This window comes from Gobio gobio, assembly GCF_949357685.1.
Source record: "Gobio gobio genome assembly, chromosome: 1".
NCBI classification, from domain to species: Eukaryota; Metazoa; Chordata; class Actinopteri; order Cypriniformes; family Gobionidae; genus Gobio; species Gobio gobio.
The window spans coordinates 19621117-19635658 of NC_137097.1; the positions used below are offsets into that span (position 1 = coordinate 19621117).

At 40.8% G+C, this 14542-nt stretch overlaps 1 pseudogene across 1 annotated transcript; it reads left to right on the forward strand.

Moving 5' to 3' along the window:
- The first annotated feature begins 1009 nt into the window (after positions 1-1009).
- Positions 1010-2159, forward strand: LOC307118643 (interferon-gamma-inducible GTPase 10-like; annotated as a pseudogene). Its single transcript has one exon. The product of its transcript is annotated as an interferon-gamma-inducible GTPase 10-like (transcript).
- Positions 2160-14542: the final 12383 nt, after the last annotated feature.

The following is a 14542-nucleotide window of genomic DNA, read 5'->3' on the forward strand; positions in this document are numbered from 1 at the left end:
TAAAAGTACTTCTTTTTCGTAACTCGTACCCTTTCGATGTCCCAATGAGCTCCCCAGTAGTCAGGGCACTGATCAGGGGGTTAGCCCATTGACTTGTGTCCTAATCAGTGCCCTGACTACTGAACGAGGGAGTGACGATTTCTTGGATTGAGACGCACACATTCACATTCATATGTGTTGATCAACGCATATAGTTGGCGGGGTTTTGATCAGTCAGACGGAGCAGCGTCCATAGCAACCAAAACGTTACAGTTTCACATTATTCTGCCGAGATCTGAAAAATCTTCGCAACAACTAGCAGGCGAGTGATTATGCACATTCACTGAGTGAATATTATGAAAATAAAATATATATTTTGCGCTAGAAATGTAATGAGAAATGTCCGCCATGTTTTTTGTTCTCACGGCCGGAATCTTGAAAGTCACGTGACTTGGACGCAAAAGAATAGGAAAAGAATAGGCAAAAAAATGTAACAGTCATACAATTCAAGGGCCATTATTGTAACCCCTCTACGTTTTGCACTTTGGACCAACGTAGTCAGGGTACGTTTTTATATGAGACTGGGTTGGTATACTACAACATTAGTTCATCTGTCTCCCTTAACTTTGTTACTCAGCAGTTTAATGCTGTTGAAGTAAATTGACCCCAGTTATCAATGTTGTCTAATTTATGAAACATGGTTTTATTTCCACTAACAGGGCAGAGGAACACACAATCCTGGGAAAGAAAACGTTAAAAGCTCTCTACACAAGAGGTCAGTATTGATCACTTTAATTGTAATGTAATCCTACATAAGTTATGTGGCCCTTTAGGCAAAACATGATCTGCCTTTAAAAGCAACAATGCTTCTAAGCCTTTCTGTTGACATTTGTTAAACAAAGAGTATCAGGGATGAATGTGGATCACCATACAGAAACTTTTGATTACTGTAATAACAGGAACTATTTCTTACATTTTATAAGAATAAAGTAATGCTAAAGGTACTTTTATACTTTTTGCAGTTTAAAACATGGCAACTCAAGACCGTGCTGTTCTTGAGGCATCAGGCGAGTCCACCCTGGAAAGGGCTACAGCAAAAGCCAAAGAATCAATTGAGCAGTTTTTAAATGTCTCACTTAACATTGCTGTGACTGGAAAGACAGGATCTGGGAAATCCTCCTTTGTAAATGTAATTCGAGGCCTAAATGACGATGATGATGGCGCAGCCCCTACTGGTGTCACAGAAACTACAATGGAGCCCACTGAGTATAAGCATCCTACAATGCCAAATGTGAAAATCTGGGACCTGCCTGGAATAGGAAGTCCAAATTTCAAAGCAAAGAAATACCTTAAAGATGTCAAATTTAAAACCTATGATTTTTTTATTATCCTTACCTCAGAGAGGTTCACAGAGCATGACATCATGCTGGCTAAAGAAATAAGAAAACAGAAGAAACATTTTTACTTTGTTCATTCAAAGATTGACAGCGACATCCGTTCAGAGCAAAGGAAAAAAATATTTAATGAGCAGAAAGTTCTTCACACAATAAGAGAGGACTGCCAGAAAAACTTGAATGATTTAGGGGAAGTTTTCTTGATATCGTCTGTTTATTTCTGGAAATATGATTTTGAAAAGCTTGAAAACAAACTCATAGAAGAGCTTCCGATCCATAAGCAATCTGTTTTTCTTCAAGCTTGGCCAGTGTGCTCTGCTGCAACTCTTGAGAAGAAGATCAAGTTTTTTAAAGCAATAAGCTGGGCTGTATCTCTTGCTTCTGCTGGTGTAGCAGTGGTCCCTATGCCTGGCACTTCAGTAACATGTGATGCAGCCCTTGCGTTGCTTTTCCTTTCAAGGTGCTATTATGCATTTGGTTTGGATGACAGATCACTGAAAAGGCTTTCAGAAAAAGTGAACATACCCTTGCTGGAATATCGGGCCAAATCAAAGTTTTCTGATGCCATCCAAAAAAAAAGCAGTGACCACAATACACGTCGGTGCTGCGGTTTTAACAATGTCTTCCATTGCAGATTTGGTGAGTCTCTTTCCAGGTGTGGGCAGTGTTTTTGCTGCAGGATTGTCCTTTGCTTCTACTCAGTACCTATTGACAGAAGGAATAAATGAACTGGCAAAAACTGCTCGAATGATCAGAAGAGTAGCTGGGCTGGACACAATCTATTAACTCCTAGCTGGCCTGGGATGTGGATTGAGATGGCGCCGAGGATGGCCGCAACGTCGCAAGCTCTGCTGAAACATTGTAGTTTTTTGTTTGTTCTGTTTATAGTTTTTGTGTTTTTTGTCTTGGATGTTGTCTGCCTTACTACGTACGACAGACAGACACTTTTGGACATTGGTTCGGCAATCGCACACCGAAAACCGGACTTTAAATTCTTCAGTGACGAACCGCTGCTCACAAACACGGCAGCGGATCCCTTTGTTTGGGCGGCCCGACCGCGGAAACGCCGCCGGAGAAGGGGAAAGAGAGCCGGCGTGCTCATCAGAGTAAGACGCCGCGCAAACCGACCCCCGCTTCCCCGTATTTTACTGGCAAATGTTCAGTCTCTGGACAATAAACTCTGCGAGCTGAGAGCGCGGATCTCTTTTCAACGAGACACGAGGGACTGCTGCATTATCTGCCTTACAGAAACTTGGATGTCCGCTGAGATTCCAGATTCGGCCATCGAGACCACGGGGTTCTCCGTCCATCGGATGGACAGAGAAAAAGATCTCTCCGGGAAAAGCAAAGGCGGGGGTGTATGTTTTATGATCAACCGATCCTGGTGTGATCAGAGGAACGTACATTCTATCAAGTCTTTCTGTTCTCCTGATCTGGAACTTCTCACGGTTATGTGTCGACCATTCTGGCTACCGAGGGAATTCACCGCGGTCATCATCACAGCGGTGTATATTCCCCCACAAGCCGACACAGACCGGGCACTAAAGGAACTGTATGGGACAGTGAGTGAGCAGGAAACCGCGCATCCTGAGGCTGCGTTTATTGTGACCGGGGACTTTAACAAAGCCAACTTCAAACGCATCGCACCTAAATACCACCAACATGTTAGCTTCAACACACGAGGGAACCGAGTTCTGGATCATTGTTACTCTCCCTTCCGGGATGGATACAAATCACTCCCGCGCCCACCTTTTGGGAAATCAGATCACGCTTCCATTCTCCTTTTGCCCGCATACAGGCAGAGGCTGAAACAGGAAGCACCCGCCCTCAGAACCATCCAGTGCTGGTCAGACCAATCGGACTCTATGCTACAGGACTGTTTTGATCACGCGGACTGGGAGATGTTCCGGTCGGCCTCTGATGACGACATCGAGGTCTACGCTGATAGCGTAACGTGTTTCATCAGGAAGTGCGTAGATGACGTTGTTCCGACCAAAACAATTCGGCTGTACCCAAACCAGAAGCCGTGGCTAGATGGGGATGTTCGCGCGGCACTCAATGCGCTGACCTTCGCTTTTAACTCCGGTAATGCGGAGGAGCATAAACAAGCAAGTTATGCCCTCCGGAAAACTATCAGAGCAGCAAAACACCAGTACAGGGACAAGATTGAAGGACAGTTCAACACCACCGACTCCAGAAGCATGTGGAGGGGAATTAACACCATCACGGACTACAAAGGGAACACAAACTCCACCGTGAACACCGCTGCCTCTCTCCCGGACGAGCTAAACACCTTCTACGCTCGCTTTGAGGGAACTAACACCGCCCTCGCGGAGAGAGAGCTCGTGGCTGAAGATACAGAGGTTAGTTCACTCTCCGTATCTGTAGCGGATGTAACCCGATCCTTCCAGCGGGTGAACGTCCGTAAAGCCGCGGGTCCAGACGGAATTCCGGGCCGCGTAATCAGAGCGTGCGCGCACCAACTGGCTGGAGTTTTCACGGACATTTTTAACCTGTCCCTCTCCCTGTCTGTGGTCCCCACATGCTTTAAAACGTCCACCATCGTTCCTGTACCGAAGCAATCAAAAACACTCTGCTTAAACGACTGGCGTCCTGTTGCTCTGACCCCCATCATCAGCAAATGCTTCGAGAAACTAGTCAGAAACCATATCTGCTCTGTTCTCCCCCCCTCACTGGACCCACTGCAGTTTGCATACCGCACAAACCGCTCCACTGATGATGCCATTTCATCAACAATTCACACTGCTCTCTCCCACCTGGAAAAGAGGAACACGTATGTGAGAATGCTGTTTGTAGACTACAGCTCAGCATTCAACACCATTGTGCCCTCCATACTTGACAGAAAACTCCGGGCTCTCGGCTTAAACAGCTTGCTATGCAGCTGGATCCTGGACTTCCTGTCAAACAGACGCCAGGTGGTCAGAATGGGCAGTAACATCTCCTCACCACTGACTCTCAACACTGGAGCCCCTCAGGGCTGTGTTCTCAGCCCACTCCTGTACTCCTTGTACACCAGTGCTTCTCAATTATTTTCTGTCACGCCCCCCCTAGGAAGAAGAAAACATTTCGCGCCCCCCAACTCTCCGCCGCGACTGTAATAGTATAATTTCAAATTATTAATTTGTCTATAAAATTACACCTCTGCAAAACATTGTATCCTTATTAATATTAAAGAAAAAAGAAATATAGATTAACTTACAACAAAGAATAACTTTATTAACATTGTTTTTTAGTCTGTAGCAGAAAATACTTAAAATGCATCAATTTGCTTGAAATTTAAAAAATGAAATCAAATTAAACATAATCAATAAATAATAATAAAATTAAATTGATCAGCAACATTAACTCAGGAGCACAATCTATAAAGTCTGTAACAGAAAAGACTTAAAGAGCATAAAAAAATTCAATCCTTATTTAAAGTGCAAACATTTTTTGACCATTTGATACTGAAAAATAGAATATAATCAATAAATAACAATAAATTCTAATTGATCAGGAACATTAACTCAGGAGCACAATATATTAAGTCTGTAACAGAAAAGACTTAAAGTGCATCATAAAAAAGCAAACCTTATTTAAAGTGTAAACATTTTTTGACCATTTCATACTGAAAAATAAAATGTAATCAATAAATAACAATAAATTCTAATTGATCAGGAACATTAACTCAGGAGCACAATATATAAAGTCTGTAACAGAAAAGACTTAAAGTGCATCATAAAAAAGCAATCCTTATTTAAAGTGTAAACATTTTTTGATCAGGAACATTTAACTCGGCAGCACAATATTTAAAACACTTTAAAATGAACAAATGAGCTCCTCTGCTATGGAGTGGGGTTTTTTGCACTGAGCAATTTGATACGCCACCTTATATGATGCCAACAGTGCTCGCTGGTTTACTGAAGTTGCATTCACAAAGCGGGACGATTGTCGGCAATATTCGGCACGTTTTCGATGAAAAAACTCAAGCGGCTTATCAGCGTGATTGGGGTGTAATGTCTATAAGTGACGCCTTAATTTATTTGGCTTCATACTGTCCGCTGCCAACATTTTTAGACACAGTAAACATACCGGTCTTTCTTCGTCTCCCACCGTAGTCGCAGTGAAGCCAAGCGCAACATACGCTTCGTCATATTTCCTCGTCTTAGCTTTCGGGAGGCTTAACGTGTTTCCCTCATTATCTCCGTCTCTCTCCGACTTTCTTTTCATCCCTGTTAAATATTTTTCCATGGTGTTTGTTATCTACACTTCATATCTCCTGCTCTTTGATGTGTGCTCTTGTTCGGTGCATAAAAAACACTTCCTGAAAAAGTATTTTCCCCGGGGACACGCGTGCCTCCCCTGGTGTCGCTTCGAGCCCCCCCTGGGGGTCGCGCCCCACTATTTGAGAAGCACTGTTGTACACACATGACTGTGTGGCAACCCACAGCTCCAACACCATCATCAAGTTTGCTGACGATACGACGGTGGTAGGTCTCATCACTTACAATGATGAAACGGCCTATAGAGAGGAGGTGCACACTCTGACACGGTGGTGTCAGGAGCACAACCTCTCCCTCAACGTCAGCAAGACCAAGGAGCTGGTGGTCGACTTCAGGAGGAATGAGAGAGAACACCGCCCCATCACCATCGATGGAGCACCGGTGGAGAGAGTCAGCAGCTTCAAGTTCCTCGGTGTCCACATCACAGAGGAACTCTCATGGTCTGTCCACACCGAGGCCGTTGTGAAGAAGGCTCATCAGCGCCTTTTCTTCCTGCGCCGGCTGAGGAGGTTTGGAATGAGCCGCCACATCCTCACACGGTTCTACACCAGCACTACAGAGAGCCTGCTGACTGGCTGCATCACCACCTGGTACGGCAACAGTACCGCCCGCAGCCGCAAAGCCCTGCAAAGGGTAGTGCGCACAGCCAGCTGCATCATCGGAGGTGAGCTTCCCTCCCTCCAGGACATTTATGCCAGGCGGTGTGTGAAGAGAGCTCAGAGGATCATCAGAGACTCTAGCCACCCGAGCCATGGGCTGCTCTCACTGCTGCCATCAGGCAGGCGGTACCGCAGCATCAGAACAGCTTCTTCCCACAAGCAATTAGACTCCTCAACTCCTGATCCATCAGGATCATAACACACACTGGACAGAATATCACTCAGCACAACCCACTGTAGATACACACACATTATATACACATTTATTTATCATTTATCATTTATCATATAGCACCTATTGTACATTGGATCTCTACTGTGAATAATATTGTATACTGTACATTGTATATTATTATTATTATAGCTTGATGTATACTGTTTAATGAATGTTTAGTGTATATTGTTTAAAGTATATGTATATTGTAAGTATGTGTATATTGTTTAAAGCTGTGAGAACTACACTCACATTGTGTAAATTATTTATTGTTTATTGTAGAGTTTACTGTGCTGTGAGTAATTGTGTGCGCATCAGATGTGTAATCTGATGCTGCTGTAAATGTTGTACATGTCATGTCATGACTGCTATGTTGCTCGGAACTGCACCTAAGAATTTCACCTGCTGTTGCACTTGTGCATATGGCTGTGTGACAATAAAGTGATTTGATTGAATATGCACATGTTCATATTTTGCATTATTTATTATTGGTTATGTCAATATTCCTTGAAGATGGAGAACTACTCTTTGGCAGTCACAGACGAGTCATAAAGACAAAGGAGGAGGCTATGAATTTATTTAAAGAATTTCATGCCTCACCTATTGGAGGACATACAGGAACCTTAAAAACACGAGCTGCCATGTGTTCACGGTTCTACTGGTATGGCATGACAGTGGACATTGACAAACGGGTATGTAGTTTATCTGTTCATCCATAAGCCAAAATTTGTATTTTTATATGTCTATATCTTATCTACATATTAATAGCTATGTGAAACTTACTGTTTGTAATTTTAGCTTTGAAACCAATGTCAACGGGTGGGACCACCCCTGAATGCAGTTAAAATTCTGGACTGCATCAAGGTCAACATCTTTTGTAATCGACTAGATTTTAACAATGCTAAGCATTATTTTATTTAATCTATTGTGCATTCAAATCACTAATAGGTATCTGCTGTTTGGGAGCTCATCGGCATTGATCTCACTGGTCCACTCCAAAAAACATCTACTGGGTATCAGTATATATTAACAGTCACTGACTATTTTTCCAAGTGGGTGCATGGAGGCCTTTCCTCAAAAGACAAAGTCTGCATTGGAAGTAGTCAAAAACCTTTGTACATTAATTTTGGACATGGCTGCCCTAAGCGCATACTGTCAGACCAAGGACGGGAGTTTGTCAATCAAGTAAACTTCCCTTTATGCATTGTGTTCTGATGATGTCATTTGTGATTTGGTGCTCAACAAATAAAGATTTATTGACTGAAATATTTGACAGAAGTACTAGAAACCAAATTAAAATAATGTTCTGATTTTTTATTTTATCAACAGCACACTTTGTGAGCTGCTCTCTATTGAGAGGAGTGGTACGGCTGCTTACCATCCACAAACAAATGATGAGAAAACCAATGATAACATCAAACGGTAAGCATTCATTATTCTTGCGTTTATTTTCAGGGTTTTGTTTATTTGGTAGCTCTTCTGATCATTATTACCAGAGTGGATTGAAATACATTCATTTAGAAATAATTCTAAAAAAAAAATTCTAGGGCACTTAAAAAGCTTGTCAATGATCAGCAGGATGACTGGGACCAGTACCTAGATGCAAGTCTTTTTTCGCTGAGATCCAAAATACACACCACAACCAAATGCTCACCATTTCTTTTAATGTATGGGCGAGAAGCTAGATTTCCGTCAGAAGTGCCTGTTGAACTGCCGGTAGGTTTTTTTTTCTGTCTTTTTCTTGAAAATGGCTTTCTGTTAGGGCCAAGCATCAAGTGGCCAAACATTTTAAAAGATAGGCTTAGATACTATAGCTTAAACCAGTAGGGCTGTCACTTTACGTTCGAAAATCAATTGCACAATTGATCGGACTAACCAACACAATTTTGAAAACGAATCGATTTTAACTGTCTTTTCTCGGAGTACGTCCAGCTTGTCACGGTACGCCCGCAGTGAACGCGCGTCACACAGCAACTGCAGGCTCTGACAAACACAAATAACAGCAAATTATACTTCTGCATAATGTTTCTCTTTTTACTACAAAAGTGTGAATTCTGCCGGTATGTAATATATAATGTATGCAAAATGTATGAAAAGTTAATGTATGATGCAGTAGTAATGCAGATATATTGCCCATGAAGCTCCGCTTTATTGGAAACATGTTTAATATTTTATTGTAGATTAATTTAGTGTAAAAGTCTATACTATGAAATGTACAAGTCATTATCTATTTTGTTGTAGCTTTCAACAATAATACTCCCTGAAGACTAGAGTGAATTTCTCAGGGACAGTCAGAGAATGCAAGAGAGCACAAGAGAAAAGGTAGAGGAGAATATTGCACGGTCACAAAAATGACAGAAAAAGTACAGAAATGTGGAGTTTAAAGAGGGAGATGAAGTACTCTTACTGAACATGAGAAAGAGAAGCAGGAAAAGAGGGAGAATGGAAGCAGACTACACTGGAACCTACACAATTAAGGAGATTTCAGGAAAGACAGCAACTTTACAAACACCACATGGTGTCTGTCTTAAAACAAAATATAACATCAGTCACCTGAAACCTTATAAAAAAAGTAGTGCCAGCTCTCAGGTCCCAGCTCATACCAGTTCTCTGGTAGCTGTTTGGAGTAGTGCTCAAGAACAAGGTGCAATAGAAACTCATAAGTTAGTTCCGATCTGTTGGTCGTTGGTTTAGACCAGTTGGCCATCAAGTTGCATGTTTCTCCCATGACCCGTTCCAGGGGCCTCATTTATAAAACTTTGCGTAGGATTTGCGACAGAAGTGGCGTATGGATGAAACATACGCACAGAAATATTTGGATTTATAAAACCATGCGCACGCACATCCTACGCAGTTTTCCCTTAATAAATCACAATCAATTCTAAATGTAGTGCAGCTTTTGCGGCTTCATGTCACGCCCATAGTTGCCCATAAATAGTCCGTGAAACGCCCACAAGTTAATATTCATCGATTGCGAAATCATGGCAAACACAGAGAGGAAATAAAAAAAACGTAACTTCACTCAACGTGAAGTAGAAGTTATCGTTGGCAAGGTTGAAAAGAAATGTTGTTTTGAAGTGCACAGTGTGGGCATTACTAATGCCAAAAAATTTTCCAGACGCTGTAAATGCTGTGGCCTCGCAACCTCGGACCGGGCCGAAATAAAAAAGAAATGGTTGGACATCAAAGTCGAGGCAAAAAAGTGTCTAGCGCTCCATCGCCAGACAGGCCCGGTTCTTGACAGCTATAGAAGGGTGGGCTAGCAGATATCCTGGGTGGGCATAAATTAAGGGTGGCATTTAATTGCGTTTCAAAAAATAAAAAAATACAGATCACGATTCTCCCATTCTCCAATTTTGCATAGACAACTAAACAATATGTAATTTACTAGATTTTCTTAAAAAATGTTAATTGCTTGCTTATTTAAAAATATTTATTTTATCTGATTTTTTTTAATCGTTTATATGCATGTTTCAATGAAACTAATCAAGACTTCACTGGTTACTGGATAAATCAGTGTTTTTGAATGAAACCCTTGAATAAATATTTCAATGACAAATAGCTACATGTTTAACAGTCACTTGTTTAACAGTTACTGGTGTAACAATGTAATTGATAAAATCTTTATTTGAAGTGTCAAGTTACTTTCCAAAAGGTGATTTATTCTATTTTGATTGCTACCATAGACATCAGTTTTTATATCTGAAAAAAATGTATCTGTATTTCTGTGATAATTTGAATGATTGACACAGAAATAATGGTACTGTGTGGTTAAAAATACTATTTGTGAAACTGTTTCACATGAAAACTGCTCTCTCTTGTTATGATCCTGGGCTTCTCTTTCCTTTCTCTCTGTCTCCCTCTGGTGGCGTTTCACACACGCCCTTACGCACTCACTCATTACGCTTCGCTCATTATCTCTCTCAGCTGTGTCTCCTTGTCCAATTTGTTTCCCCACCTGTTCTCTCTTTACCCTTGATTGTACTGCTTCTTATTCCCTCTCCTTCTAGGACTTGTTGTCGGGAGAGGGTGTGGCTGATTGCAGTGGAAACACCGGAAGGTGCTCCATTTTCCGAACTCGCGCAGGATCAGCGGGTGTTGTCGAGGGAACCCGAAAGGAGGGAGGAATGGCGGCGACATCAGCAGGACGTGATCGAGGAAATAGTAATCGACTGAAAGCGGGAAATTCAAAAAACATTGGAAATACTGTTTTAGGAGCGGTTGAGCACGACTGCTCCGTGAATGAATCAGACGTAGGTAGGTGGGAGGAAATGGATTACAGTGAAGAAGAAAATGAGGGAATATTGAAGGGAGAGTTTTCAAAAAAGAGAGTCAGTCATGTAAAAGGGAATAAAAGAATAAGAAATGAAAATGATGAGATTTCGGAAAGTGAGGAAGAAGGACATGAGCTAAATAAGAAGGAAATGCATGAGAATGTTATAGTCATAATAAGATTCAATGATAAAGATCAAGCAAACATGAAGATAATCAACCCGTTTGTATTAACAAAACATCTGGCAAGTAAGATAGGGGAGATGGAGCACGAAATGGTGGAGGATGCAAAGGAGTGATCTCAGGGGTACCAATGAATGTAGGAATGGAAGAACTTAAGAAACATCTTAAAGGGGGGGAAATAGTGATGGCACACAGATTAAAAACAACAAGAGAAGGAGTGAAAAAGGATAGTGAAACGGTGTTGATTGATTTTGAGGGGGAAAATATGCCAAAAAAGGTATACCTTGGTTATATGAGTTAACCAGTGAGAATATATGTACCAAAACCATTGAGGTGTTTTAACTGTCAGAGGTTTGGACACATAGCCAATAACTGTAAAGAGAAGAAGAGATGTGCTAGATGTGGGGGCAAGCATGACTTTGGAAAATGTGGAACAGGAGTACAACCAAAATGTTGTAATTGTGGAGGAAGCCATAATGTGGCATATGGAGGATGTGAGGTGATGAGACAGGAAAACAAAATCCAGAAAATAAGAGTTGAAAGAAGGATCACTTATGCAGAAGCAGCAAGAGTACACGATAATATCACCATAGAACAAACAGAATTGGGGGTGGAAGAAAAACAACAAAGAACATGTGATAAGATTTATGTGGACAAAAAGGACTTGGTGACGTTTATTGCAGGAGTGATAAACAGTACAGCTGAAGTTAAATCAAAAAATGATCAAATACAGCTGGTTGTCAAAGCAGCAGTAAATCATTTAGGACTAGTGGGACTGACGTGGGAAGAAGTGAGGGAGAACCTCACCAATCAGTCAAGCCAGGAAGCACCATGTATTGGTTAATATTAATGGTTATCATCTTACAATGGAATGCAAGAAGTTTACTGGCCAATGGCCAGGATTTCAAACATTTCATTAAAGACAGGAAAATAAATCCAGATGTAGTGTGTATCCAGGAAACTTGGTTAAAACCAAATTTAGAGTTTGTGATTCATGGATATATAGGTATAAGAAATGATAGAGGAAATGGGGGACAGGGAGGAGGAGGAGGATGTGCTACATTTATTAAGCAAGATGTTCCATATAGGGTACTGGAAAAGGGAGAGGATCTAGAATACATTATGGTAGTATTGTGGGAAAGAGGGGAGGAAGTGGTTATAATAAACTACTATAATCCTTGCAAAAGGTTGGAAGTAGATAAGTTATTAAGGATACAAGGAAATAATAGACACAAAGTAATATGGTGTGCAGATTTTAATGCTCACAGTAAAATATGGGGGGGATATACATACAGATGTAAATGGAAGGGTAATAGAAGATTTAATGGATGATAAGGAATTAGTGTGTTTAAATGACGGAAGAGGAACAAGAATAAACATAACAACAGGAAATGAATCGGCATTAGATATTACACAAGTGTCTAATCCCTTGGCTGGAATAAGTAACTGGCATGTTTGGAATGATACTACAGTGGGCAGCGATCACTACCCAGTATCATGCTCAGTGGGAGAGCGAGTGGAAATAAGACCAGGTGAAGGAATACCAAAATAGGGTTTAAGAAGAGCAGATTGGGTAAAATTCCAGCAATTAAGTGAGGAATCATTTTCAAGGATAGACATATCTGGAAGTATAGACGAAACAAACAAACAAATAACATCAGCCATTATTATGGCAGCAGGTGGATCTATTCCCAGGAGTAAACAAAGGAGGATTAAAAAACTGGTACCATGGTGGACAGAAGAGTGTCGTCAAGCTGTTAAAAACAGGAATAGAGCATTTAAACTAGTTAAAAACACCCATAATATGCAGCATTTGATTCAGTATAAGAAGGCACAGGCTAATGTGAGAAGAACAGTGCGTCAAGCTAAAAGGGCAAGTTGGAGGAAATTTTGCAATGAAATAGGAAGATCAACACCTGTAAGTGAGGTTTGGGGAATGATAAAAAGGATGGGTGGAGTAAGGAGGGAATGGGAAATTCCAGTTATAATAACTGAGGAAGGTACAGCAATCTCCAATAAGGATAAGGTTGAAATAATGGCAAAAGCATTTGTAAAAATTCACAGTTCAGATAACTTGTCAGAAGTAAGTAAAATGAGAAAGGAAAGAACTAAGAATGAGTATCCAGGTGTGTTAGACTGGAAGGAGAAAACTGATGATAAAATTGATGAACCTTTTAATATGGCAGAGTTGATGAGAGCAATAAATAAAGCTAAACCAACATCTCCAGGAAAAGATCAGATATGCTACGTGATGATAAAACATCTAGGGAAAGGAGCGCTCTTAAAGTTGCTGCACCTTTATAACAGAGTGTGGGAGGAGGGAAGATTACCGAATGCATGGAAAGAAGCAGTAGTCATTCCAATAAGAAAACCTGGCAAGGATCCTTCTAAACCCACAAGTTATAGGCCAATAGCATTAACATCAAATGTATGCAAAATTATGGAAAGTATGATAATAGAAAGGTTATCATATGTACTAGAAAAAAGTAGAAAGCTAGCAAACTATCAAAGTGGCTTTAGGAAAGGGAGGAGTACCATGGATTCGGTTATAAGACTAGAAAATGAAATAAGAAAGGCTCAGGCAAATAAGGAATCAGTCATTACAGTGTTTTTTGATATAGAAAAAGCTTATGACATGATGTGGAAGGAAGGATTGTTGATAAAGTTGCACTTGATGGGTGTAGGTGGAAGAGTTTTTAATTGGATAAAGAATTTTTTGTTTGGAAGAAAAATTGAAGTACGAATAGGGTCAGTCGTATCAAATCAGTTCGATGTGGACAATGGAACACCTCAAGGCAGTGTGATAAGTCCGCTACTTTTTATCATCATGATTGATGATGTCTTTACAAAGGTGCCAATGGACATAGGGAGGTCTCTGTTTGCGGATGATGGGGCCTTGTGGAAAAGGGGAAGGAATATAGAGCATGCAATCAGGAAAGTACAAGGAGCAATTGATGAAGTGGTGGAGTGGGGATATGATTGGGGGTTTAAGTTCTCAATAGAAAAAACTCAAAAAGTCTTTTTCACCAAGAAACAAATCAAGGAAGGGATGAAGTTAAGTATGTATGAGAAAGAATTAGAAAGGGTTGGAACATTCAAATTTGTGGGAATTATTTTCGATTCACGGTTAACATGGGCAGATCATATAAAGAAAATAGAAGGAAAATGCAAAAAAGTAATTAATGTGATGAGATGTTTGACAGGTAGGGAATGGGGAGCTAGTTGCTCTGCATTAAAAACAATATATGTGGCATTGATTAGATCAGTATTGGATTATGGCAGTGTAGCTTATGGGTCAGCAGCCAAATATCTTTTAAAGAAACTAGATGTGATTCAGGCTCAGGCATTAAGAGTTTGTAGTGGCGCTTTTAAAACTTCACCAATACCTGCACTGCAGGTAGAAATGGGAGAAATGCCGTTAGCATTAAGAAGGAGGCAGCTGATGACAAATTATTGGGCTAATTTGCAGGGTCATAATGATTGCCACCCCACAAAAGTAGTGTTGCAGGAGACATGGGAGAATGCAAGATATAACGGAGATAATTTTAGTAGAATAGG